The sequence below is a fragment of the Sciurus vulgaris genome, assembly GCF_902686455.1.
Source record: "Sciurus vulgaris genome assembly, chromosome: 1".
NCBI lineage: Eukaryota > Metazoa > Chordata > Mammalia > Rodentia > Sciuridae > Sciurus > Sciurus vulgaris.
In genome coordinates, this window is record NC_136461.1 from 195,050,149 (window position 1) to 195,077,749 (window position 27,601).

Genomic DNA, 27,601 nt, shown 5'->3' on the forward strand with positions numbered 1-27,601 from the left:
AGCAGAGGACTCCCCGGCATCCCCATTTCCTGCTGTCCATTTGAAGGGGTGGACTCCTGCACGAAAAATCTTACTTTGCATTTGGAAGGTTCAGAGTCCACATCCTAACATGAGAATCCAGGTCTTTTGGGGTGTGAACAGGCCAGCTTCCTACTTCAACTCTCTCCTTCCCAGCACTTCTCAAAGTGTGATCTGATGAACAGAGTTCTGCAAGAATCTCTGTGACAAAAGGGTTCCGTTGTCACCTCAGTTTGGAAAATGTTGCACACTGGTGCACCCTGCACGTTAGTCTCCACCCAGGTATCAACACCTGTGAAGGGTCTCCCCAAGCTGCTGTGGAAGCCACCATTGCCACCTCTGTCCCTTCAAACTGCTCTGCCCTTCAGAGGGCTTTTGCATCTGGTCCTGTATTTAGCTATTTACTTTTGCATTACCTGCTTTTCCCACTATAATGATGCTGCACACTGTAGGAACTTTGTCTGTTTTGTTCACTAGTCTCTCTAGAATACCGTCTGGTTTAATAAAACACTGTGTCAAATAAGAACATAAATCAATTCATACACACAAATGCTCAGGATTCCTCCATATATAATTCTGTTCAGCTTTGTTTAGCTCAGCATTATTTCAGCCTTTTCCCTTTTTCTTTCCTGTCTGCTGCATCTTATCAGCCAGACCCAGGTCAGATCTGACACTGGGAGGCCAGGCTTGACCACTCTTCAGAAACCTGTTCTTTGTCATCACCAGCTTTCCTTTTCTTCCTAGCCCTAGGACCAAGAGATTAGCTTGTTTATTTACCAGTTATCCTGGTCCACAGACTAGGTAATATCACAGACGGGGTAATTTATAAAGACTACAGGTTTATGTAGCTCATGTCTGAAGACTGGACATCCAAGAGCATGGAAGTCTAAGGTCCCTGGTGAGGGTCTTCTTGCCACTCATAACATGGCTGCAGGCATGAGACAGAGCAAACTGCTAACTCAAGTCTCTCTCTTCTTCTAGGGCCCTGATGCCATCATGGGGTCCGTTCCTCATGACTTCATGTGATCCATTAGCATATGGATTTAGGAATTAAGTTCCTAACACATGAACTTTGGAAGGACGCATTGAGATTTCAGCAGTAGTTCGAGGTCCCAGCTAGCTCCCAGCTAGCTCCCAGATCCGAACTCCATGAGAGCAGGGCCCTGGTCTGTCCACTTCCCGTGGACGCCTGTGGTCAACACTGCATTATGAGGCAAACAATGATTTGCTCCCTTTCTGACCAACTCTCCTCAACAGCCCAGAGAACTTAAATCCCACCAGACATGTTCTGGAACATGCTGTTTTCTGTCAACACTTGCAGTACAGTGGCGTCTCCCGTCTTCCACCAGAACTGGAAGGGACCGTAGAGACTGCCTATGCCAGAGCTCTTGTTTTTCAGAGATTCAAAGAGGGTAGCTGGCACCACTGCTTCTCCATGTCGCCCATTTCTGTCTGGCTCTCTTGGAGGACTTTCCTGCAGCTGCTGTAGCGAATGACCACACACGTGGTGAGGTGAACTGACCCAACTTTATTATCTGCTGGTTCTATAGTTTAGAAGACTGAATTGGGTCTCGCTGAGCTCAAATCGGGGTGTGGACGAGGCTGTTCCTTCTGCAGGCTCTGGGAGATGATCTGTTTCCTGGACTTTGCCATCTTCCAGAGGCGGTTTGTTTTCCTTGACTGACCGCCCCTTTCAATTGTCAAAGCCAGAAATGGCCACCTGGGCCTTCCTCAAGCCTAATGGGTTCAACATCGACTCTCCTGCCTCATTTGTTCACTTAGAAGGACTTTGCGAATATGTTGAGGCCACTGGACGAGCCAGGGTAATCTCCCCATCCCCAGCTTTCTCCTAATCACATCTGCAAAGTCTCTTCTGCCACATAAAGGAACTTATTCACGGGTCCCAGGGACTAGGACTGGCACATTTGCAGGGCACAGGGCACTATTCTGCCGGCCACACCTGTCATCACGCCATCTGTCTCAGGCCAACCCAGTCTCCCTGGGGCCCCAGGACCTCCTGTGCCCCAGTGCTGTGGTACTTGTCACTTAATTTTCCATCTGGCTCATCAGCTGGCCCACCTAGGCCATGACTTCCTCGTGGCCAGGGCTTGGTCCTCTTTGGGCCCAACCATCAGCACACTCTGTCATTTAATGAGTCATAGTTCAGGTGGTTTCCCAATCTGAGGGAGAAGCCCTCACCTCTACTTCACGGCACCCTGTCCCCATTCTCGTTCAGGGAACAAAGGGGATGCCCCCAGATCTTGACACTTGAGCTCCACCATGGGACCAGGCCTCGTGGGATTCCGAAGAGACCCCAGCCACTTCCGTACTTTTAGTCACCTGGCATATTCAAATAGTACAACTGGATTACAAAAAAAAAAAATTAAAATTTCTGTGAGCTATTTACATTCAACAAGTTAATTCATCTTACTTTCATAGGCTGAGCAACGGAGTAGCGCTGTGTGCCTGCTGATCACAGGGTGGGTGTTTCAGATTGGTTATTCAGCCCATTCTCTTGGGCTACAGTGCCAGATTCAGACTGGCGCATGCAGGCGTGCCTCACGTGGACTGTGTCGAACACTTAAACACTTCTAGGGCCCCTGTGAGTAGCCCGGAGAAGCATCTCTCCCACCTCAGGTCAGGCCTGAATCAAGGCTGAAGGGAAAACCTGCAGGCGTGGGTTAGTAGTCTAGATCAGACCTTGGGCAAGCCGCGCCCCTCTCCTGAGCTGTGTGGTCACCTGCCAAGGAGGGCTCTGAGCCTGAGGCCTGTGAGTGTCCTTCTCAACAACAGCTTGTCTTGGTCAGCTTGGTGCCATAACGAGGTGACGATTAGGTGGCAAACAGGGCATCCTTCTCAAGGCCCAGAAGCTCAGGCAAGTCCAAGGTCGAGGTGCAGGCAGGTTTGGCCCGAGGGAGGGCCCTCGTGTTGATTTGCATCCCCACCCGGCAGGGAGACAGAGCCCACTCTCCTTCCTTCCTCCGGGGGGCTCTGACCCCATCCCCAGGCCCTACCCTCTTTGCCTCGCCTAAACCTCTCTTCTCCACATACCGTCACTTTGGAGGCTGGGGCTTCAGTTCTGGGTTTTCGGGTGACGCCCTCGCCCATTTGGGTTCTCTTACGTGGAGTGACCTGTTGTAGACTCTGCCGCCCGCTTCTGGCAGACTCTGTCCTTCTACTGTAGCCACAGCAACCGTCTGCTTCCCGCGTCAGCTAGGGAGTGATTACATCAGTGTCATTGGCAGACACGCTAGCAGTTTCCATCATCTGCAGAGCCTCGCAGAATCCAGAAAATTGGCTCCACCTGAGGTTCAGAGAGGGCAAACTGCCTTCCCCAGGGTCTGAGGTGGGGCCTGGGCCCCAGTCTCCCAGCGGGTTGCACCCTATTAGTCCCACCCTCCCATGTCAGGTTGACTTCTTACTCTGCAGTGAGTGCAAAGTGAGAACACTCTGATAGATTTTGGAAAGAAAATAGAAGCAAAAAAAAAAAAAAAAGAATCAGAAACAATTTAAATCAGTTTCTATGCCTAAGTGTTGTGTGCTTTTCTGTACATGTTCTATGTTATAATAAAAATACATTTCAAAAGTCGTAAATAAACAAAACTGAATACATAGAGTTCCAGGTCCTAAGCCGAGAACCTGGGCTCTTTGGGGCTGCTCTTCTTCCACGGCCTCCTTCCTGCTCAACACAGCCTCTCCATGCACTCCAGAACCAGAGGCCTGGCCTGGGCCTTCTGTTCATTCATTAAGCAGGTAATTTTGACAGTTCTGCTGTGCCTAACACACCCTGTGCCCCCATGTTGTCCTTAACGGCACAGTGGAGTAATCGACGGCAGAGGAGTCTAGCAGAGACCCAGGTTCAAGTCTGTACTTCTCTCACACTCAGCCTCAGATCTTCATTTGCAAAGGAAGAGGACTGATCTGGGCTAGCCCTGTAAATTCAGATGTGTCCAAAAGCCAGACAAGTGACTTGGATGAGGGAGGCTAGCCAGAGGTGGAGAGCAGAGCGATGTTGACCTTGGCAAAGGGGAGCCCACACTCAGTCTAGTAGGGAAGGTGCCAGGTGAGCTCCAGCTGACCACTGCCCGGCAGGAAGATGGGCTCCGTGATGCTTGCTAGTCCCCTTTTATTTTTCCAAGGAAAGTTGGGACTCTTGATTTCTAGGAGACCTTTCCAAAAGGTTCAAGCCATTACACAGGTCAAAGAAAACATGTCTGGGGCCCAGACCCAGCATCAGCTACCGATTTGCAAGCCCTGAGCCAGAGACCCAGTACGTTGCATCTGGCTTCCATACGTGGAGAGGAGGGCCTGCTGCCGCCTGTGCCTAACTTCTTTTGTTATATGTGGATGTGTGTCTCTCCCACTGCAGTCAAGGCACATGTTTATGCTAAGCACACAGTTGTCCCTGGAAGATAGTACTCACTCATCTAAGGATAACTGCAGAGGACTAGAGCCACAGGTTGTATGTCTGTGTTACCCCACCCCACCCCACCCCACCCAGGCCTGGCACAGGGCTGGGTGTACAGAATAGTACCCAGCAATATGTGCTTATTAAGCAGCCTTCAGCTGGAACTTTTAATGACATTTTGGAATCAGTTATGAAGTGGGCAGAAAAAGCCTGTGGTTTTTGACGAAATGATTATAACATTTGATGAAGAAGCTGCTTCACCTCAAAGCTCTGAGAGAGACCCCTGGCCTGTAATTTATCCTCCACTTTATGCAGGTAAGAGAAATGGAGTCCTGCAAAGAGCAGAGCGGAACCATCTGTCAAAAACCATGCTGCACCAGCCCCTTCCAGCCTAAATTAATTCACTCCTCTGAGCTGTGAATTTCTCTCTCACCCTCTTTCTGTTCCCTCCTTCGTTGTCTCCTACTCACTAGGAGAAGTTAACAGTGTACTCAAGGACCCATCTCACTTACCAGGGGCAGGGCTTGGGCTCAGAGTGGGAAAAAAGCCCATTATGACCGAATCTGTGGCTCTGAGGGCACTCACACCTTCTGCAGCCCAAGGAAACACAAAGAAACATTTGAGCTGGTGGCATCAGCCTTATTTTCTTCCCTGGAAGGAAAATGGACCATTATTCTCCCAGCGCCCCATTCCCACCAGCCCTCCGTTTAACCTCCAGCCGAGAGAGGCCCCAGTTCCCAACAGGTCTCCTTGCTGGACACTCCAACAACATATTAGCATATTTTGCATTTAAAAGGGGCTAGGAAAATGAATTAAATGATTGGCATGGTGTTTCAAAAGGTTTTTCCAAACTACTAGCAATTGTGTGGTTTTAAAATTCACCATTCCTGCCTGAAATGCCCTCAGCCTGGCAGCCAGGGGACATTGTGCCAGGCGGGGGGCATATTTTAAGGCTCCTGATATCCGGCAATTGCCTGAACAGTACCTGGAGACTTGCTAGAAAGAACCTTGTCCTAGATTTTCAGCAGAGCTTGCCGTTCATCTTCCTGCCTTTACAGAGCTGAGATTTATGCCAATTCAAAACCTCTTTTTAGGAGAGGGCCTGGGTCAGCCTTTTCACGGTCTGTTGGGGCGCCAGGCAGTGTAGACATGATTGGAATCCTGACACTGAGCAAACAGAAGTGGAGATTGGAGCCGGGTACCAGGCTGTGTGTGCTTGCCCACAGAGCACGGCACTGCTCTGGCCAAAAGGGTCTGTGTAGGGAGTGAACGCCTTTTGAAAGGCAGAAGCTTCCAGAAGGTGCTTGGGGACATACGCTCCAGGTCCCACCTCTTCATTCTTCAGGCAAGGGAGAGAGAACCCAGCGAGAACATGCTCAAGGTCACAGGCCGCTGTACTCTTCCCTGAGAGTAGATACAGATTCCCCTGGCTCTCCAGGTGGATTTATTAATTTTACAAGAAAAATGAACCAGGAGCTAATGGTTTAGAATTGGATAGAGGATGGAAATATGAAATGGGGAGACTTAGAAAATTACCAGCTGGGGGAGAATCTTAGGTTTTGTGGATTAATGAGGTTGTTATTAATTAATATAATTAATGATGAGAATAATGTCAATAATCACTAACGTTTGGGTGCTTTCTTGGGACCAACTTCAGTGCCCGGTGCAGTACTTGTTTTACTTAATTCTCACAACTCTGTGAAGAAAGTTTACAGGTTGAGCATCTCTAATCTGAAAATCCAAAATCTGAAATGCTCCAAAATCCGAACTTTTTTTTTCACCTTTTTTATTGGTGCGTTGTAGTTGCACATAATGATGGGATTTGCTATTACATATTAGTACATGCTCACAAGTTACAATTTAATTTGGCCGGTGTCATTCCCCAGCACCTCCCCTCCCTCTCTGCCTCCCACCTCCCTGGTCCCTTTCCTCTACTGATCTCCCTTTGATTTTCATGAGATCCTCCCCATGTTTCTTCTCCTTTCTCCTCTCACATATGAGAGAACACATATGACCCTTGACCTTCTGAGTTTGACTTATTTCCCTTAACATGATGATCTCTAGTTCCATCCATTTTCCTGCAAATGACATAATTTCACAAAATCTGAAATTTTTGGAGCGCTAATAAGATGCTGCCACAGTGGGAAATCACACACCCTGAAACTTTATTTCATGTACAAATTTAAATCATTATGTGAATTACTTTCAGTCCGTATTATTAGACACATATGAAGCATAAATGGATTTCATATTTAGACTTGAGTCTCATCCCTAAGATACCTTCTTATGTCTATGCAGAAATTCCAAAATTGTTTTTGAAAAATCAAAATTCTGAAATGTTTCTAGTCCCAAGCATTTCCGGTAAGGGACACTCCACCTGCACTAATATAGATTAGTAATATTGCCTTACAGATGAGAAAACTGAGGCTAACAAGGTTTAGTAACTGGGGCAAGCTTGCCCAGAGCTGTGTGCCTTCAGAGTCAGAATCTTTAGGAGGGAAAAGGAAGGTGACAGGATGAGGAGAGTGGAACTGGGAAGAGAGAGGGGCTCCATGAGCAGGGAGCAAGGACACCTCTGCACAGTGGACACTGATGGCCAAGTGGGGGTCATCTTTCACCTGAGCATGAAACAAAATTCCTGCCTTTTCTGGAACTGGAGAGAGGAAGTGCTAATGTAGCATATTGGGGTGTGTGTGTGTGTGTGTGTGTGTGTGTGTGTGTGTGTGTGTGTGAAAGAGAGAGAGACATGGAGGCACACACACCCCGGGAGCGACCGTGGGTGAGGGCATCCTCATGCCAGCCAAGCCACAGGGAATAAAAGAGAAAGCGAACCTGAGAGGAGGGCAAGCCATGGCCTGACCCACCAGTGTCCCCACCAGCATCTCGCTCAGCGCAGGAGGGGCTGTCCCTCAGCATACCTCACGTGACCCGAGGGCACCCAGGCTCCATGGGCCACTGTGCGGGGACTGCAGCTCCGTACTGCACAAGCAGAGCAAGAGATGCCCGGAGGGGGGCAGTGGCTTCCCCTCAGCTGTTCCCCTGCCTTCCTGGCGGTGACGGGCGGCCCTGCGAAACCTCGTGTGGCCCGTTCTCATCGGGAATATAAGCAGGACACAGTGAGAGTGGGCCCCACCACAGTCTTGTGAGCTGATTTTTTTATTTTACGCAGAGTGCCCAAGAGATGACAGATTATAATTCACCTACCCACTACAAATGGAGGGTGTTGATCTTTTTTTTAAACAGTCATTAAAACTGCATTTCAGGAAAAAAAAAAAAAAAGGAAATGTTTACTTACCTTTGAGCCAGAGATTGCGGATAATTTTAAACAAGTGTTTTAATGATGGTTACAAGGACTGTGAGGACTACGTAATAATAAAGGTAGATGCTTACAGAGGACATCAGGTAAAACAAGAAATATAACATGTGTAAGTAATAGAATAACATTTTTCAAGGCATCCAGATATGCCCAAGGTCAGAAAAGTTAACCAACTTACCCTAAGTCACACAGCTGGTAGGCAGCTGAGCCAGAATTCAACCCAAGCAGAGGTTAATCACAAGTTCTCCAAGCTTCCAAAGGCATCTTATGATACATTTCAACTCCAGATCCACAAATCCAACAAAATTTGTTTAAATCTCCAAAATGTGAATTTAAACAGTCTTTTACCTTTTATTGTCATTAAGAGATTCAAGAAGTTTTAAGAGTGGTTAGAGTTGACTGATGAACTATAATAGTTTTTTCTTTACTTTATGTAATGCACGTTAGGGTACATGCCTGCTGTATACATCCATATAAATTGTGAGAAATGTGAATGAGAACAGTATGAGAATTCTCCCACCTTGTGGTAGGAGCTGGAGAAGAAGGTGCCTCCATTTGGGCCCTGGTGCAGACCTAGCCTAAAAGACCCCGTACTGCCTTCAAGCACTAAGGAACTTACCAGGTGCAGGACAAATATGCAAACAAATTCATTTGACAACAGTTGCAAAGCAATAGCTCTGGGCCTGAGCAGTCTGACTTTTAAGAGTTCCAAGAGGACAGAAAATAATGACTCCACCTGGAATTCATCTTGCTAGGCCTTCTACACCTAAAAGGTAAGTGGCATTTGAAGTAGCAATGGCCCTGGACTGTACATGGGATGACAGGGACAGATTGTGAATGGGATTCTTGTTGGTGATGAAGAAGTGGGTTTGTCACAGACAGTGAGAGCCCAGACATGCCCTATGGAGAGGCTTCGACGTGTTAAGATTTTTTTTTTTTTTTTTTTGCAAGGGAGTGGGGACCAGGGATTGAACTCAGGGGCACTTGACTACTGAGCCATATCCCCAGCCCTATTTTGTATTGTATTTAGAGACAGGATCTCACTGAATTGTTTAGCGCCTCGCTTTTGCTGAGGCTGACTTTGAACTGGAGATCCTCCTGCCTCAGCCTCCTGAGCTGCTGGGATTACAGGCATGTGCCGCCACGCCCAGCAATACACTAAGTTTTTAATATGACAGAACATCATATGAAAAGCCACCTGAGCATGTGGGAGCAGACCCCTCACTGATCTCCAACCCCATCCTGGAAGGCACTTATGAGGCTGAAAGTCATTTTTAGAGCTATCCTGCTGCAACCCCAACAGCTTACATAGTCCCTCCTTTCCAAAACAATTATCAATTTGGTGACCTCCTGATCACTTCATTTGCATTGGATGGTTAGAGCCAGTCAGGGTAGAATTTAGCCAAATTAATTTTGCACATTCCTAGTGGGTTTTACAGGTGGGGAGTGAGACTGTTTGGGATTTTAAAGATGCATTTCAGAAATGCTGTCACATTAGAGCTTCATTCCTGTCCCTTGGGGTGGCAACCAAGTAAGCAGCTCAATTTCCATCCCTGCTGGAGGTACAGAATGCAGCATTCACACTTGCCAACAGAGAGTGTCTCCTGTCTCTGTCACTTAATGGCTTTTCGTAGAGTTAGGGCTGGGAAGAGAGGGACTGACTTCCTCATATCTGGCAAAATGGACACACCGGGAGGACTATTCCATTTGAGACCACTCCTTTCTTCCCAGATCACTGATCCACAGCCAGCCAGCTCCCTTTCAATACCTTCAGGTAAAAGGGAAGACAGAGGCCACAGAGACCTTGAGTTTTGTGAGCAGAGGGAAGATTTGCATTGCTAATAAGACAGGTCTGGGTGTGCTAGGGCCCAGTGGTGCCTGCTTTAGCTCCCCAAGTGCTCAGCCTGCAGGGAGCAGGGGAGGGGCCTTCAGCAGCTACAGAGAGGGAGCCCAGCCTGGCCAGGTGTCAGGGGACTTCTTGGTGGGAGCCTTTGCAATGAAATTGTAGCAAGCTAGGACACGCAGGCGGCTTCCCCTGGGCGCTCCCTCTCTCGCCTTTTGTCTACACAAGAGAAACCTAGTACATGTTCCACTCTGAGATTCTGATATTTATCATGATTTCCTCAAAAGGAAGTAACCAAACAAGACTATCCCAGCAGTATTCATACAGCAGAAAATCGAGAAAAGAAAAACTTCGTCCAGTAAGAAGCGAATGGTAAAGTAATGCAGCCTTTACATAAACTAATGGTTAAGTGGTAGAAACCCGTCAGTCTATTTAGTAATGTGATGAAGACAAAAGTGTTAAATGTTAAATTTTAAAAATGCAGGATAGATACCGAACACAGTTTAAAACACACACACACACACACACACACACACACACACACACACACACCCATGCTGACTAGCATGGCCGAATGTTCACACTGTTTAAATCCCTAGACAGCACTTCAGAAGTGATTTCTTTTTTCTTCTTTTATTTCTAAATTTATCACAAAGGGGTTTTGTGTGTGGCAATTCTAGGAGTTATATGTCCAAGCAGGAAACCACCACGCACCCCCAGTGCTGTCTCTTTTCTTTGGCTTCTTTCTCTTTTATCTCCTTGTGCACAAGAATGTGAGGTTGCCGTCCATCAACCGCCTGCTTCCCAGGGCCCAGCGTCCTCTTGCTCACAGGGAGCCAAGCAAGCTGAGGCGCCTGCCTGCGACAAACATGCACGTTTCTAGTCCACCCACCCGTCACTCCCTGGGAGTTCACCGGAACTTTCTTGGACTCTGAGACAACCTCTTGGGCCCAACAGTCCCATGTGTTTTCCGCTCTCCCTGTGAAGTGGCACAGGCCTGGTGGGCGTCCTCAGATGACCCCCTGTCACTCAGAGGGGTCCTCCCTGCTTTTTGCATTTCCGGCACAGAGGGAACAAAACATGCCCAGCCGTGACACATTCCCCTGAGCAAAGCCCTCGCAGGCCCCATGGGATTGGTAGAATCACGGGCCCTGGTGCCCAGAGCTCTCAGAAACTGTTGAGGCCAGTGTTTCCTTAAAAGTCCACATCACGGGAGTCAGTATTTCCAGAAACCCGTGGAAACTGTGCAGTACTCAGGACACAGTGACACGGCTGCCTACAATACCACAGTGTCGGAGGTTTGGTTTGATTTTTGCCGCAGGCTGGAAGCTGATAACAATGGTTACCTTGTCTAGTTCAGAAACTCCAACTGTTTTGATGTGTACGTCCGGTTATTTTATTAATGGAGGAATTAACTAATACACGAGAGGCAGGATCTTTTAAAATTTGTATTGTGGAGAGGTAGATATTGCTAGGACTCTGCTAAGGCGGGCTAGACCTGTGCCGGGGAGAGGGGCAGGAATGTTCTGGCACCGATGAAGAGGAGAACATGGACGCCAAGCGGCTGCCTGGCTCCGGTGGGGAGGCTGCCACCTGAGGCCATTGGCCTGGAACCCGGGTTTTCTCATTCTCGGGGCTGTGTGTCTCCAGGGTACCTACTCTGCCTTTCTGTTTGCGAGCTTCCTGTACTGGGAGTAACCGAGCAGACTGAATTCGTGCATGTTCCAGGCGTGGCCGTTCTTGACTGAGTCTTCATTTTGGAAAATGATAGGTTCTTTTAGTTGCCTTTCTCCATCCTCCAACCTTCCCATCTGAAAAGAGCCTCCGAGGTTTGGAGGAATGCAGGGGGAGAGAAGGTGGGCTGTGGACCCTGACAGCCTGGGCTCCAAGGCGGGCTCACCGGTCTGTGATCCCAAGATGAACTTCTCTGAGCATCAGTTTTCCCAGTTGCAAGCGGAGAATAAGGGCCATTGTGAGGAGGGGCCTACCTCATGAATGAAGGGCACTCGTCCCAACCTGGTGCCCGGAACATGATAAACAGGAGTCATCGATGCCAGGGTCCTTCTTGTTACAGATGGTTTTCATGGAAAGACCGTGGCCAGGGTGGGGCTTCCGCTCTGAAGCATTCTGCTTTGGTGCAATGGCTTTGCTCCTTATCACGGTGCCTGCTTTATCTTTAGGGGAGAACAAACAAACCACTCCCCATTTGCTCCCATTTCAAAAGGGGGAAAGCAAGGCCCTGAGAACCAGTCACTTGTTCAAGACCACATAGCTCATCCAGGCTATATCAGTCAGCTCCCGGTCACTGTAATGAAATACCAGAGATAAATAACTTCTGAAGAGAAAAGGGTTGTTTCTGCTCACAGTTTTGAAGCTTCTGGTCCAAGATGGGGCAGTCCTGTTGCTTTGGGCCAGATGTCAATGCAGGGAGTGCTGTGGGAACAAACTGCTCACCTCATGGCCAGGAAGCAAAGAGAAAGAGGAGGAGGCTGGGGTCCCACAGGCCCCTCAAGGGTAAGCCTCCAGTGACCTAAGGGTCCCACAAGGCCCCTCCTCTTAAAGGTCCAGGACACTTCTCAATAGCGCCACCCTGAGGACCAAACTTTTACCACATGGCCTTTGGGACACACTGAATATTACTGAAGGGCAGGTAGGAGGAAGCACCTGCATCTCCTGCTGGTTCACCTGCCCAGGTGTCCTCCCGCCCTGCACCCTTGTCCCTCCAGAGCCCTCCTTTGATCCTCTAAACCAGAAAAATAGGGAGAAATGGGAGGAAAAGACAGTCAGACAGGTGGAACCCCATGATCCCTGAGCATGTCCCGTGCTTGGTTGGTCTCTGACTTGGCAGCACCAGGCCCTGCAGCCTCCGGAGTGCTGGCTAGCTCCGTTCCTCTTCTCTCCTTTCTCCATTTCACCAACTGCTCTCTAAGGGACCGTCCCTGCAGCCCCACTGAGAAGGCTCCCGTGGCAGGCCGGGTGACACACACCAGGGGCCTGAGAATGGCCAGGAGTGGTGGCTGGCTTCTGCCTGTGTGAAGCCTTGGCCCTCCCTCTGATCTCCAGGGGCATGTCCCAAGAAGTCCCTGAAGCCCTTTTCAAGTCTTAGCCCCTCTGCCCTGGAGCCTCCCTACCTGAACCGGCCACTTCCTGAGCACTCTCGGGCGGTGCCAGATATTCTAGGGATACAAAAGGAATCCACCTCCTGCCTGTGAGGAGATCAGTCAGGTACAGACTGTGTGCCAAAACACAGAAGGGGTCCTGGCCCCCCAGGCATTAGAGCTGGGGCCAGCACTTCAGGCAGAAGGGCCCCTGAGCAGAGGCACAGAGCTTGGCATTTGCACTTGGCATGTGACTGAGACTTGATTGTTCAATTGCTTTGAATGTTTATCTCTCCACCTGGACTCTAAGCAGTTCTAGTAACACATCATAATGAAGTCCTCTCTTCTTCCTTAGTTCCTGTATTTGTGGGGCTGATGGATAGCTAGAAAAGCACCTGTACATATGTGATTGTATTTGACCTGCTCAGCAGCTTTGTGAGGTCAGACAACATACCCATTATACAGATGAGGAAACTGAGTCCCCTAGAGGAGGAGTTGGCTCAGCTACCTGGTGACCAAGCTAAATCTTGCACTTGGGTGTGATGTCTGACTCCAGGTCTACCCTGGCTCTCACCCCATGGTTAGCACAGGGCTACAGATCCAATTCATAGAGAAGAGAGAGCCAAACACATGAGCAGGAGCTCAGGGGGAAGGGCACTGACTTTGGAAGCAACACCCCTGGCTGCAGTTCCAGCTCTGCCAGGCGTGGACTTAGGACAATCACTTCTCTTCGGGAATCAGTTTCTCTAATGGCAAACGAGAAGGTCGTGGGAGAGTTCATCTCCCTAATCTGTAGAACTGGAGTCGGGGACATTGGTCTTTAGCACTTGCTTCTCTCAGGACCCGTCCTACCAGGCCTGCCTTCACAGCCCCCACTGTCTTCCAGCACCTGGACTTTTCTCTCTCAACAAATGCAACCTGTGCTCAGTAGAATAATCTGGGGAGCATGTTAAAAAGCTGAGCCCCAGGCTCCACCCCAGAACCTACTGACTGATCCCTGAGAGGTGGGGTCCGGGAACTTGCCTTCCTCCAAACACTCCCAGGAACTTCCCATGACCAGCCAGACATGGTGGTTGTTGCTTTAAGTTCGAGAATCTCAGACTAGCAGGCTTCCTAATATTTGGCAGGCTTGTAAAATGGCAGAGTTCTACCCCCAGGATTTCTGCTCCAGTAAGTCACGGGTGACACCCCAAGGCTTGCATTTCTAACAAGTTCCAGTGTGATGTGGGGACCACACTTTGAGAACCACTGCCCCAGCTCATTCCCTGAGAGCCCAACTTGCAGAGGAGTGGGGTGGGGGTCTACTCACAGGCAGCTGTTGGTGTGGGGCAGCCCTGTCAGTGCATGAACCCTTTAACAGGAAACTTCAAAATTATTAAGGTAATTACAATTACAACTGCTGTTCAAGGATTGATGCGATTAAGCCATCTTCGAAGATGGCACAAGTATGATCAGAACTTTCTAGAACAGAGGTTGGGCTGATGTCTTTACCCTACTTGGCCAGACTTTGCTGACTCAGTGAATGACTCTATTGTGGGAACTGCAAATCGGGTTCAGAGAGGGGGCACCACACAGGCTGGGGATGGTATTTTTGGTTTTAGGAGACTTTCATTAGTTCCCCACAAATTGTACCCTGCTGGTGGTGGCCTTTGGCCCAAATGGTGGGACAGCATGCCCAGTAACTCATGGCGTATCCCACTTTTAAAGATCCCCTCATGTTAATAGAGCCTAGTCAATGTCAGCAGGGATTGTTGTGACCTTGGCATGCTGAGCTCCGAGGTGGCAATGGTGAATGGCCACTGCGTCTGGGGAGTTTCACACAGCCAGTCTGAAGGCCCGTCTCCTCCTATGCGCAGAGAGATGGTGCACATAAGGCACCCCTGACCTGCTGTCGTGGCAGCTGCTGCGTTTCATGGGGATGGGAGTGGGAGAAGGTCCCCGTGGCAGGAAATCTTCTCTGGGAACATCTGTCAGAGGACCTCCTTCAGCTTCTAAACAGAACACTTCAGGTCTGGATGTTTCTGTGTGTGTGTGTGTGTGTGTGTGTATGTGACAGGCAATTTAATCCAAGTATGTGTGTGTGTGTGTGTGTGCCTGTCTCTCTTACACACACACACACACACACACACACACACACACACACACACTTGTTTTAAATTGCAGAAAGACAATGGCTGCTCTTCACAAGAGAGAATTATGGGGGAACCCACTAAGCAGTCTACAACTTTGTAAGTCGGAACCTAAGACATGAAGGAGAATCTACTAAAACTACCTTGCATTCATGGGGTGCATTCAGTGGCCTTGTGCTTGCCACTCCCTGTTATCCGTCTTCCTCTCCCACAAATGTACACATTCCTGGGCTCCTGGTCCTCTTGCCCCTAAATATACATAAGGTGGAACCAAAGAATATGAGCCATAAAAACAGGCAGAAGAGGATTAGAACTCTATTTCTCACTAGCGAATGTGACCTTGGGCAAGTAACTTAACCTCTCTGTGCTTCAGCCTTCTCTTCTGGACAATAATAAGACCTCTTAATCTTGTCCTTTAGATCAACAAAGGAAAAGCATAAAAAGTGCTCAACACAGAGACCAGCACAGTAAGGACTTAATAAGTGCTATTGAATGCTACTGAACGTGCTGGCGATAATACCGAGGGTCACACTGTCGACATCATTTCCACAAAGGAATTAACTGGTTTGTAGTTTAAATGAGATTCCACTAGGCCTCCAGTGATCTGACTGCTTACTTAAAACTCGGGGTTTCTACTCAGGGAAGAACAAATATTGCCCAAGTTTTAAGCACAAGAAACTGGAATGTTATCGTTGGAATAGTGAAATGCTGTTGTGGTGGTTTTCAGTGAGACTTCGCGTGTATGATATCTTTATATCAGAAAAGCATATGAAATTGCAAACAATAAAAGGTATAGAAACAGTGGACCTGGAAATTATTGAAATAAAGAGTAAAACACAAAAGCCTAACCCTACATGGGCCAAGGTCACTGTGCTAGTTCACACAGCACTTTGATAAATCCCTACTCTGGTGCTTGCAGCCCCTGGAAGGGAGGTATTACCTGCCCGTTGCACGGGTGAAGGAATAGAGTCTCAGCTAGGTGGCACAGCCAGAGGCCAAGAGGGGAGAGACAGAGGTTGAGCAGAAAGACAGATAGGAACCACATCCCCCAGGGCCTAGGAGGACTTGGAGGAACATGCATTTGCTCTGAGTCCAGCGGGAGCCTGACAGGTCTTGACAGGAGAGGTTGCCATCTGATGTGCATTCGGGAAAGACCCCTAGCTGGAATGGAAAAGGCACAAGTGGAACCAGGGAGGCCGTTTGGGAGGCTGCTGTGGAAGTTCAGGCCAGAGATGGGAGACACGCGTGGAAAGCAAATGAACAGCCTTGCAGTGGCTGGCTGTGCATCCTAGCAGAGCTGGGCAGAGAACCCAGGCGCTCCCAGTTTCCGAGTGACTCAGAGGGAGGCTGATGGGGGCGCGTCTTCAGAAGGAACAGTTCCGGAGGGCACAGGGAACCCAGTCCCTGTGAACTTGTTAGTTATAGCCATCTAGGCACTTGCTTCTGCAAGGAGAGAGGTCCCCAGCCGTTCAGCCGTCTCTGCAGAGAGCAAGTCACATCGCCCTGCTTCTGGGCATTGAACCAATGCTTCCTGTGAGCCGGGGGAGCCCAGGCCCATCCCTGCCTGTAAAGAATTCTGCTGCTGGCTTCCAGAAGCCCTGTGTTCCTTCTGCCACCAGGGAACCAGGGAGCAATTAATGACCCTTCTCAGAATTTGGGCCTGCTACAAGAAACAAACAACACCCCCGGTGTCCTGCCTCCTAATGTTGCAGGCTTCGGGTTACTTTTTCTTTCACCAATCTCCACAGGATCTTTCCTCTGCTCATTCTTTGTTTCTTTTTAAAATACTGTGCTCAGGCCTTAAGTAACCTTTGCCCTCTGATGGCTTCTGTGTAGATGAAGCCTGGTAAAATTACAATAATATCAACAACAATAATAAGCATTTATAGAGTGCCATTCCACTAAAAAGACCTCTTTCGTAAGCGTGCTTGATTTTACAAAACTCTCCGAGGTGAGATGAGTGGCATGGTTAGCTCTGTTGGAGAGGCCAAGGAACAGAGTAGCCGAAAGGCTGTGCATCTATAACAACGGCACTTTGAAGTTGGAAGAGTAGAACTGGATGAGGTCTTTGGAGCAGGGTCTGGCACAGGAGTGACGCTGAGGTCATTGTCATAGTTTCCAGGGAGAGACCCTAAGGCCGCCTGAGACTCTGGGTTGCACACCTGCCGTGCATGCATGCACCCTGTCCTGGGTGCCACTCTCCAAAGGAACTTGTTCCCAAGTGAGCTGTGTTGGAGGGGAAGGCTCCTGCCAGGACAGGGTCCTTGGGAATTCCTCCTGGCCTTTCTGGGAGCTTCCACATCACTGCCCCAGCCTAAAATGGCTGCCCTTTTCCTGTGCAGGCAGGTGGAGAACACCACACAGGCCACTCTGTGCCTGTCCTGCTTCCTGCCACCTGCCTGGTGGCGTCCTTTGCCCCATGATCTTCTGGTCCTCCTTCTTTGAGGTGGAGGCCCTGCCTCCACCACCTCTTCCCCAGCCACCCCCATTCCCAGCGCCCTTCTTCATGGGTTTCTGCAGCCCCCACCCCAGGGCCCAACAGATGAGCGCATGTCAGGGATCCTGTCACCAGAGCCTTGTCCTGTGCCTTCTTGCTCTCCAGTCCCACGTGCACGCACCAGGCCGTGCCCAGAGCGGGTGCACACACCATACAACTGACTTCCAAAAAGTACAAAAGTAATGATCACCAGAGACCCCCTTGGAATGGGGAGCTGTGCTGGTCACCGTGGTCCACCTGGGGGGCCCTTCCTGTGTCCCACAGGTGGCACAGTGGTCCAGAACATGGGCACCAAGGACATCAGAGGGCACTGGCCCTCTCCTCACCACACTCTCACCCTGGTGTTGGCCAATCTCTGCCCCTTGTAGGTGGCTCTGCAGGTGGCACCTGAGGACCCAGGGTGCGGTCTGCTGAGAGGCATAGTTATGAGTGGAGGGTGTCAGGATGTGGGCAGTTACACAACACTGTGCCCAGGCTTACTCTCCGCCTTGTAATCTGACTCTCCCAAGACAACTCCAAACATGGCTTCCCGGGCATCCTGGCCAAGAGCCACACGGTGGAGGGAAAGGCCAAGGTCTGCCCTGGGAGCTCTGAGCACATTTCAATACATTTTGAGGAACGAGGGAGGGAGGGGAAGAGTGAGCACCTGCTGACCAGGTGGCCTCTGGGGGGTGAGGCTTGGGTGGTCTGTGCGACCTCCTGAGCGGGAGCCTCCCGGAGAGCCAGCCCGGGTGGAGACTGACCCACCCGGCTCTGCAGCAGCCACCGCGCCGGGCCGCGCCCCCTGCGGCTGATCCACGCCCCCTTGGGCCGTCACCGGAGAAGGCGGAGAAGGCGGCAGTGAATCACCACCGCTCCTGCCTCCGCCCCCACCGCCTCCAAATTTGTTTCAGCCCAGTAGCTCCCTCCACTGACCTGAATTTAATTATTTCATTCTTTATAAATAGAACACTGTCCCCGTCCCCTGTTCTCTCCCCACTCCCCAACTCCACGGACTTCTCATTAAGGACTCGGAACAGGGCCCTGTGTGGGGAGACCTGGGTCCCCTTCTCAGCCCTGTTTGTGGCCTCCTGGTCCTTCTCTTTAATAATGATTCAGCGAGGCAAGGGGTAGGTGAGGATGCTGTCCGCGGATTCCCAGAATGGGTTTTGTCCGGTGAAATATTTTCCTGGGCATCAGAGGGAGAGGAAATGGACTCTCAGGGTTTCCTCAGAGAGGCTTTCGAGCTGGCTGGCAGCAGCTCAGAAAGCCAGTGCTCCCTCCCGCTCTCTGCGCTCAGGCCCGGTGGCCAGGGTGGGCCGGGAACCCAGACGGTCTCCCAGTGAGTATCATGGAGGAGAGGGCGATTTGGAAAGCCAGCCGGTCCACAGCTCCTGAGTGACGGTTATGAGTCCTGAGGAGCCTCCGAAATTTGTCTACTGAGTCTTCTATGCCACCAGGGTCACCTCCCAGCCGCGTGTGTGGACCCAGAGGCTGTAACCTAAACTCAGCAGATCGGTTGGGATTCCCACCAAAGCCCTGGACCCACTTCCGAATGGCGGGACAGAGGCGTCTCTGGCTTTCTCCAAGCGGAGAGGTTGGGAAGAAGAGCGGGAAAGGCATTTGGCCTTCCTACCCGAGGCTGGAGGGAGCTGAGCAATGCTGTTCCCCAGCTCTGTGCTTTAGTGCAGCCTCATGACTTCGAGCCTTTATTTATTTAATTGGAATACAACCTCCTGAACAAGCAGCCCCAAGTGCATACCAGACATCCCCAGCTCTGCTGCTTACTTGCTGTGTGACATTTGGCAAGTGACTTTACCTCTCTATGCCCAATTTTCCTCCTTGTATTAGTGTCCTGGAGTTGTTATAACAAATTATCACCAACTAGGTGGCTTAAAACAATAGAAACACATTCTCTCACAGTTTGGGGGTCCAGAAGCCCAAAATCAAGTGTCTATAAGGTCCTGCTTCCTCTGACAGCTCTAGAGGAAAGTCCTTCCTAGCCTCTTCCAGCTTCTGGTGGCCATGATGACCTTGTGGCTGCACCTCTCCGCTCTCCACATCGCCTTCTCCCATCTCAGAGCTTCCCCTGTATGTTTCTCCTAGGAAGAGACTTGCCGTTGGACTTAGGGCTCATCCAGAAAGGCCAGAATGAGCCTATCTTGAGATCCTTACCTCAGTCACATCTGCAAAGCCTTCCAGATAAGTTCACGTTCCCAGGTTCTGGGGACAAGGAGGTGGACCCACCCTTTGGGTGCCATGGTCAATGCTCAGCTGTCCTGAGGAAGCTGGGCGACCCTGGGCATGGAGGTGCAGCAAGTTCAGGAGGCTAGCAGGGCCCATGGCCAGCTCCCAGCCCTCACCCTGGGCCAGATCCACACTGAGCCACCACATCTCTCAGTGGCCACCATTGCTGACTCCCCCAAAGGACTTCCCAAACTTGACATGTCTAAGATCGACTCTCCCAGACTTCCACACCTGAGGAAGTAGAACCTCTGCCAGCCCCAGCGTACAGGCCGACATCCTTCGATAATCCGTGCCTCCTCTTCTCTCATGCTCCCTTCTATCTGTAAGTCGCGGCGTGTCCAACAGGACTGCAGGGTGCCCTCCAGTTCCAGTGAGTGTGAGTGGTGCCTCTGAGGTTGCACAGTGCACACCTGAGAGGTCCAGGATGCTGCTTCTTGTCACCTCTGCCCCATCCCTGATTCAAGCCAGCAGCGTCTCTCATGAGGACACATCAGTGGCCATGAGCCATCCTCTTAACGTTGCCTCTGTCCCATCATGAACCCCCATTTCCTGAATACCCCAGGGACTGTCTACGCCCACCAGAGCTCCTTTTTAAAATCGTAGATCATATTGTATCATTCCCATCCCGTGTCGCTCTGAGCCAAAGCTGAAGTCCTCAAGGTACACCCCAGACCACCCGGTAACCACCAGGGCCCCAACCTTCTGCTGCAGCCACGGGGCTGGGATGATCCCTGAGCACAAGGCACATCTCCTGGGTTTCCCAGCCTGGGTGGCTCCTTCCCAGCTTCCCTGTGGTTTGCTCCCCTTACTGTGTTCAGGTTCTGCTTGGAAGACGTCCCCCAAGGGCCCTTCCCTGCCCATCAGGGCACCAGAGCTAGATGCAACCCACCAGTCTCCATCCCCCTGTCCTCCTTTTCTTTCAAGCACTTATTGCTACCTGACATCTTATGGTTTGGGGGGATTTTTGTTGTTGTTGTTCTGGTACTGGGCATTGAACCAGGGGCGCTTTACCACTGAGTCACATCCCCAGCCCTTTTTATGTTTTATTTTGAGGCAGGGTCTCACTAAGTTGCCCAGGCAGATCTTGAACTTGAGATCCTCCTGCCTCAGTCTTCCAAGTTGCTCAGTTTATAGACGTGGCCACTTTATTGGCCCTGACCTTTCATATTCACTTGCTTGTTGTTGTTCCTCTCTGTGAAGCTCAGACTTCACAAGGGGAAGAACTTCCACATCGCTTAGCACTTGGCACCTGTTGGGCACATCATGAGCATTTTCAGACCCTGGAATTGTTGTGGGTCAGGATCAGGGTTGGGCTCTGGCTTTGGTTGCATGATCTGATGTCTCCCAACAACCTTAGGGTGTCAGCTGTGATTTCCCAATCTGTCAGGGGCAGGGAGGCTCAGAGTAAGTAAATGTCCTCTGGATCTAGCTAGTAAGGGCTCTCGCAGGGTCTGAACCAATTCATCTTCCTCCAGACCCCACCGTCTTGACCATCACCTGTTGTCAGGCAGAAGCAGAAGCTCTGGTACTTGAAAGATTTGGAGGTGGAAATGCAGCCCAGCCTGTGACTCTCGGCAAATAGCCTGATGCATGTGGGTCTCCTTCCTGCTTAAGCTTTGAGATTTTGTGAATTTTTTTTGCTGCCTCCCTGAACGATGCCCGGGGAAGTGGTAAGAACGGTAGCTGTGAAGCATCACTGCCTGCTCAGTCACTGTCAGAGTTTGTGGCCAGAATGCTCTAGAAATCAGGCTGCATGAGTGTGTCCTTTATGCCCAGAATAGGTGGGTCCCTTCCCCTGCTTTCAGTAAACTTGGCGTTTTGATTGGAGTCAAATATTGCACTGCAGGTGATGCAAAGAGACCTGGACTGAGTCGAGAGTCATTCCTAACTCCATCGCTAAAACACCTGCTGATTGCAAATCATACTGCCTCTTATTTCCTGACTCTTACTTAGGTGCTAGGCACAAGCCACATGTTCTATGCTTAAAACTCATTTAATTTTCCAAACCACTTTTGAGAGTGAGAACTCTTATTAACCCCAGTTAATACTAGTCACAGAGGCACAGAAATGTTAGATAACTTAGCTAACATCACACAGCTAATAAAGAGCAGAGCCAGGATATAAACTCAGCCCTCTGTCCGCTGAGCACAGTTTGTAACCAACTCTCTATTGTGGCTCTCGGCTTCTTTGTCTGTAAATTGTGGGGAATGCACTTGATCATAATTTCCAGCTTGAAAAAAAAGTCTATGCTTTGGAGACGGAGAATCTGGTAGGAGTTCTGAGTCACTGGTGTGAATGCAAAAGGAAAGTAGGAGAAGGGAATGAATCGGACTCAGCCCAGATGGGCAAAGAAAGGTCCAAGCTGAGGCTCCTTTTATCCAGGCCTGCTCTCATCTTGCTGTGCTGCAAATTGCTACTTTTCTTGCCTCAATGGTTTGTAGAAATAAGAGCCCCAGGCGCATATCTCCCCCTCTGAACACAGCTCCGTGCAGGAAAATGAAACCTTATGGTCGCCCAGTGCTTCTCAGCTTCAAAGCGGCCCCGTATGTCTTTCCTTATTGAATTCGCACAGAAGCCCAGTTTGCACAGCAGGGATATTGCCACTTTACAGATGAGGAAACTGAGCCACGAGTTGAGAAAGCAGACCCGAAGGCCACGTTTCCTCCTCCTGCCTCCTGGAGTGCTTCCTGGGCCCATCCCCAGGGTTCTTCTTTACTAATGGAGTCATCCTAATAAACACCAGCTTCAGTTGCTCCCAGACACCTCCCGCACTGTGTCTGCCCTAGGTGGGTGGTGCAGGCTCATGGTGACAGTAGCGGCCCTTCACTGGGTGCACTCAGTGTGCCAGGGCATTCCACATTTAGTTCCTTCTAATCCTCACCAAACCCCTCTGAGATACATACCATTGTGAAGCCCATTCTACAGATGAGATGCCAGAGTCTGCACAGCCTGTGCTACTGGTATGTAGTCACAGAGCTGGGAAGTGGGGAGCCAGCATCTGTCTGTGTTAACACAGAGTGTATCCTGCCCCTGCCTGAGCAAAGCCCCCTGGAACTCCTGGTAATGGAGGGCAATAGCCAGGGTGTGGTGTGTTTGCACCCCTGTGCCTCTGCACCTGGCCCCCAGCCGACACTGGCTCCCTCCTCAGCCACTGGCCACACCCCCTCCTGCTTGGCCACACCCTTCCTCTGGAACCCGCCCTCTTAGAATGCACACTCCCCTTTGCTCTCCTGAAGGGTGGCTTCCCACCCATCCTCCATGGGCCAGGCAAAGGCCCCTGCTCCACGGAGCCTCCTCCCACCACCGCCCATGCCCCATTCCCCACAGCTCTTGCTCTGCCCAGGGCACCCTGGATGGCTAGGTGTCACCAGCCAAGCATCCATGGGATGCAGGACATCAGGGGGAGGTACTGCGTGCAGAAGGACCGAGAAGGTGTATCCCTAGAACTGAGGGTGCCTGAGGGCATGTGGTTCCCTCCTTGTTTTTATCGTACTGTGTCAGGCCAGTGAAGCAAGTCGGGACCATGGGCCACCAGCAAGGCTTCTCGAGCTCCTCAGGGACTCATGCTCTTCGCTAGGATGTGTGTGCTGGAGGAGGTGAGCGGGCGGGCCTCCCCTGCGACCTGGCTCCCGGAGAACGCGGCATCCCAGGCCATCCAACCTGGGCTTCTCCGTTCTCACTGCTGAAAGCTCTGGAGGGAAGCTGCAGAGTCAGTGGCTGAGAGGGGCTTTCGCATCACATTCAAGTTCAATGCCTAACTCTGCCTCTTCTCACCTGCAAAATGGAGGCAATGACGCCAACCACACGGTGCTTGCGTGAGGATTAGGCAAGACTCATGGACACCCCACCGCCTGGCAACAGCCCTGGCTTCATGATGGGCAGTTAGCTCGTGCTGTTCTGCATTGGGCCCTCTGCTGGGTGCTGGGAGTTCAGTGGGCAACAAGGCTGCATAGACCCCTGCACTCATTCTTCCTGGGGAAGACAGAGCATCAGCAAGCAGACAGACACGTGGGCAGATCAGAAACAAATCAGCAACTTGAGAATGGGATGTGTGGTTTAAGAAAATTAAACCAGCTATAGACAGAAGGTGCAGGGAGGAAGTTAGAAGAACAGGGTCAGGAAAGGCCTCATGGAGGAGGTGACTTTGACAAGTTGATAGCCATGCAAAGACTCTGAGTATTCCAGAAAGGGAGACTAGCAAGCGCAAAGGCCCTGTGGTGGGTACACCCGAGGCTGGGCCAGGCATCCATATTTGTTGTGCTTGCTGTGGTGGTCATTGCACCTGGCCCTCCTCTGGGTCTACCACCCTTGGGCAGAGGCAGGATTACTGCTCAGCTGCCCCAGGGATAGGTGAGTTTGGATGCAAACATAAGCGAGTGGGATTTCTGAGGTCGAAAACCCAGTGAAGGCTGGAGTGGACAGGAAGGTGGAGGAGCAGGGACGAGGCAGGGCAGGAGGATGTGCAGGAGGGGGGTGGAGTTCCAGGGATGGGGAATCAGGTTGGACAACCTGGGATCTAAGGGACCCTGAGAGATGGCCCAGGCCAGAGGGGCTTCTTGGGGACAGGCCAGACAAGGAGGCCTGGGGTGCTATCTGGATGAGCTCACTGGTGACTGACAAGAGCAGCCTCTGTTGTCCTATAGTGAACAGGTCGTCAGTTTGAGAGAACGTGCTCCCCACTTGAGATCTATGGCCTTGGGCAGAAATCCAGCCCTGTGAGTCATGTCCAGATGTACATCTAGTCAGGGAAACCACGGCTGCTGCGGAGAAACCCATCACGGTTTCCTGGAAACTTCCTGGGTGTGGGAGAAGGGTCCCTCTGAGGAGGACCAGCTGGAGGTGGCCCAGGCTGCTCCGCTCAGGGTCTGTGGTCGAGCCTTCCGGGAGCCTGGGGGTGGGAGCTGTGGCCACTGGGCTGGCAGGGCAGTGGCTGTCTGTGCCCTCTCCTCTCACAGCTTGCCTAGAGCCTCCTGCTTCTGAGAGTTCCTCGTGCTCCTAGAAGAGGGTGTGGGAAAGCAGGCTGCTCTGGAACATGGCCCTGAGTCCTCATGCCACAGACTTGGATTCAGTTCCAGGGACTTCTACGAGTGCAGCTTCTCCAGCTCTCAGCTCCCTCATCTACAAAACCAGGAGACACTTGGGAGCTCTCCAAGGTCCCACCCAGCTGGAACACACAAGCCCTTCCTCCATCTCCCTCCTTGTGGATAGGAGAATCAAAGCCCAAGAGCAGGGACTTGCTCAGAGCCAACCAGGTCGGGTGGGCTGAGAGCTCCTGCCCCAGCCACATCTGCCCCTTCCACTTGCTCCCCTGTCCGCCCTCCTCCCCACACTCTAGCTCCTGGGCGCTTCCTGCCCTCTGTTTCCTCTACCTATGCTTCTTTCCTACCACATCTTTAGATTTGGCCCCCTCAGGGATGACATTTCCACCTGCGAGTGGGTCAATCCCAACTCAGAACCAAGATGGAGACTCCCGGGGCATTGACCTTGGTCAGGCAAGACCTCCTCTGGCCACCTCCTGCTTGAATCCTACAAGTCCTTCAATCCAACTTAAATGGCTGTCCTTCCAGGTCACCCTGGCCAGAGCCATCACCTTAGCAAGCCCTCCTGCCCATGCCACTTGATGATCCTGCCGAGGGTGTCTTCGTTTATTTTTTCCTGTAATTATTTGTGCCTACATGGTAGCTTCTCTATGTAATTGCAAACTCATTGATAGCAGTAACCAAATTGCCCCTGTTCTTCCCACGCCTCCTCTTCCGTGCCTAATGCAGTGTTTGTATTCAAAAGGTTGGAGAGATATTTGTGGAGTAAATGGAGTTCTCTTTCTTCTATGCAAAAGAATTCTCTCCTTTCAGGATGAATAGTCAGTGTGTGAGAGCATCCATTCCAGAGCTAGGCTGAATCTTGGCTCCGCCCTCCGTGCACTGGGGACCTCCAGCAAGTTATTAACACTTTGGTGCCTCCGTTTCCTAGTTTGTAAAATAGGGATAATCATAGCACCTGAGTGGCCGAGGATTAAGTGAGTCATGTCTACAAAGTACTTGATGTGGTAGTCAGCATGGACTTGACCCTGTAGGTGAAGCTGTTCAACTTGGGTGATCCTGTATGCAGATTTTTAGTCCATGTTTTGAAATTAAAATTCCACCACCTTACAGTTTAGGCTGGCTCTTGCTAACTGCTAGGTCCTCTCCAGCCTGCGCATTCTCTGCATCTGCCTCCTTTGCCACTACCCGGGGCAGAGCACACCCTGGGCTACCCTCCTGCTCAGAGCCGGAGGCGGGGAAGGCAGAGATGGGGCCCCGTCGCTGGCTTAACTGCTCTCCATTTGGGAGTTAGTAGTCACATTGAGCACTCTTACTCAATTCATGTGACTCGACAAATTTGGAATGTGTTAGGAGAGTTTTTCCAGCTATGAGTCAGTACATTTATGCTCTCACACACACGCATTTAAAAAAAAAAATTTAGTCATTTATGAGTGCAAAGTGAAAACTCCTGGCAATTTTATTTTGACCCTGAAGGCAAGTAATACTTAAGATATTTAATAAAGGGCTTTTGAAACAAGGTGCAGTGGGGAGGAAATACAGCTGACTACCTTTTCCTTCTGTATTCTCAGTCACTACACTGTACCTGGGAAGAGCCCGTTTACGTGGATTTATTTAGCACCTCCTGGAAGGCCAGATTTTTTAAAACATGGCAGAAAATAACAGATGTGTCAAAGAAGGCAAGGAAAACCAGCATTTATTAGGCACTATATGTACTGGATGGTCATATCCCAAGTTCAAGAGACAGTTGGGGCGGCGGAACAATTGTAAGCAGACAGGTTTGGGTTCAAACCCCAGCAAGTAACTTTCTTAACACTATCTAATCCTGATGGTATTCTGTTTTTTGGATGACAAAACTAAGGCTCAGAGAGTTTAAAACATTTCATCTCTGGACACAAAGCTCTTCCATGGTAGACATCTTCTGTCAGTCTCCGGCCAGAGAGACACTGTCTCCCTGTGCAGAGAACACGTGAGGACATGGCATCTGCATGTCCCAAGGCAGCATGACTTCCTGAGACAGGGGTGCCTCCACCTACCTCTACCACTCGACTGACTCCTGTCCTTCGAGGACCGTGAAGAGCCTGGTTCTCCAACAGATCCTGGCTTTGCTGTGGTTATTTGAAAGAAAGAACCCTCTGCCCGCCCAGAGAGCTTGTGTTTCCAGCCCACTTTTGTCCCTTTTGTGAAGCCTCATTCTCGTAGCCCCCGTGGCTCCAGGGAGTGGTGAGAGCTGTAATCAGAGGTGTTTTTATCCCTCTCCATCTGCCAACAGCCACACTGGAGCCAGGATCCCCCGAGACTCGACAGAAGGCAGCTCAGGTCAGGTGCCCAGGAGAACTTTTCCCCCCACAAATCAGGTGGCCCTGTGGCTTGCCCTTTCTAAATCTCACAGGGTCCCTGGAGGAGCGTCTCAGATTATTGAGGAACCTGATGGGGCCCTGAGACAAACAGGATGCATCTTTCCACCCAACATATACTTTGGAGGCCCACGGTGTGCCAGGAACTGCAGATGCAGAGTCTGGCTCTTTGGTGGCTTCCCAACACTCACAGGTGAAGAGTTGACTTCTCCAGAGGCCTTCAGGTCCCTGGGAGAGCCCGCCCTGCTCTCTGTCCAGTCTTCTGGCTGGAGCCACCGAGGCTGGCCTCCAGGCTGGAGTCTGAGGTGGCCCCACTCCACCTGCCCTACCCTCCCTCCTCTCCAGGCCTCCTTTGCTGCTTGTCGTTCAGGCGGCTCCTCTATCTGCTGTGTCCTCATGTGCCTTTCCCCGCAATCTGGCCACCATTGTACTGTGTTTGGGTTAGGACAATAATGTTATTGAAGTCTTTGTCCCCAATCCAGTAAAGCCAGGGCTCCCCTTATCTCCCCACAGTCTGGCCTGTTGTCAATGCCCCACCCAGAGTTGTGGAAAGAGCCAAGAACACTGAACAAAACAGACACCACCCTCCCAAGGCCGGGCACATCTTCCTGGAGTGTTGACCGTAGGTGACAATTCTGAAGGGGAAACGTTTTGAGACAAACAGAGCAGT

The 27,601-nt window shown here is 50.8% G+C and overlaps 1 protein-coding gene and 1 long non-coding RNA gene across 2 annotated transcripts in view; one reads left to right on the plus strand and one right to left on the minus strand.

Annotated features, from left to right (window-relative positions):
- Positions 1-27,601, plus strand: part of ZHX2 (zinc fingers and homeoboxes 2) — a 162,440-nt gene that overhangs the window by 35,911 nt on the left and 98,928 nt on the right. The gene's annotated exons all lie outside the window — the stretch shown is intronic.
- LOC306664261 lies at positions 10,025-17,927 on the minus strand. Its single transcript, XR_013764689.1, has 2 exons — positions 14,956-17,927; positions 10,025-11,890 (listed from the first exon to the last, which is right to left on the minus strand). It is a non-coding gene; the product is annotated as an uncharacterized lncRNA (long non-coding RNA).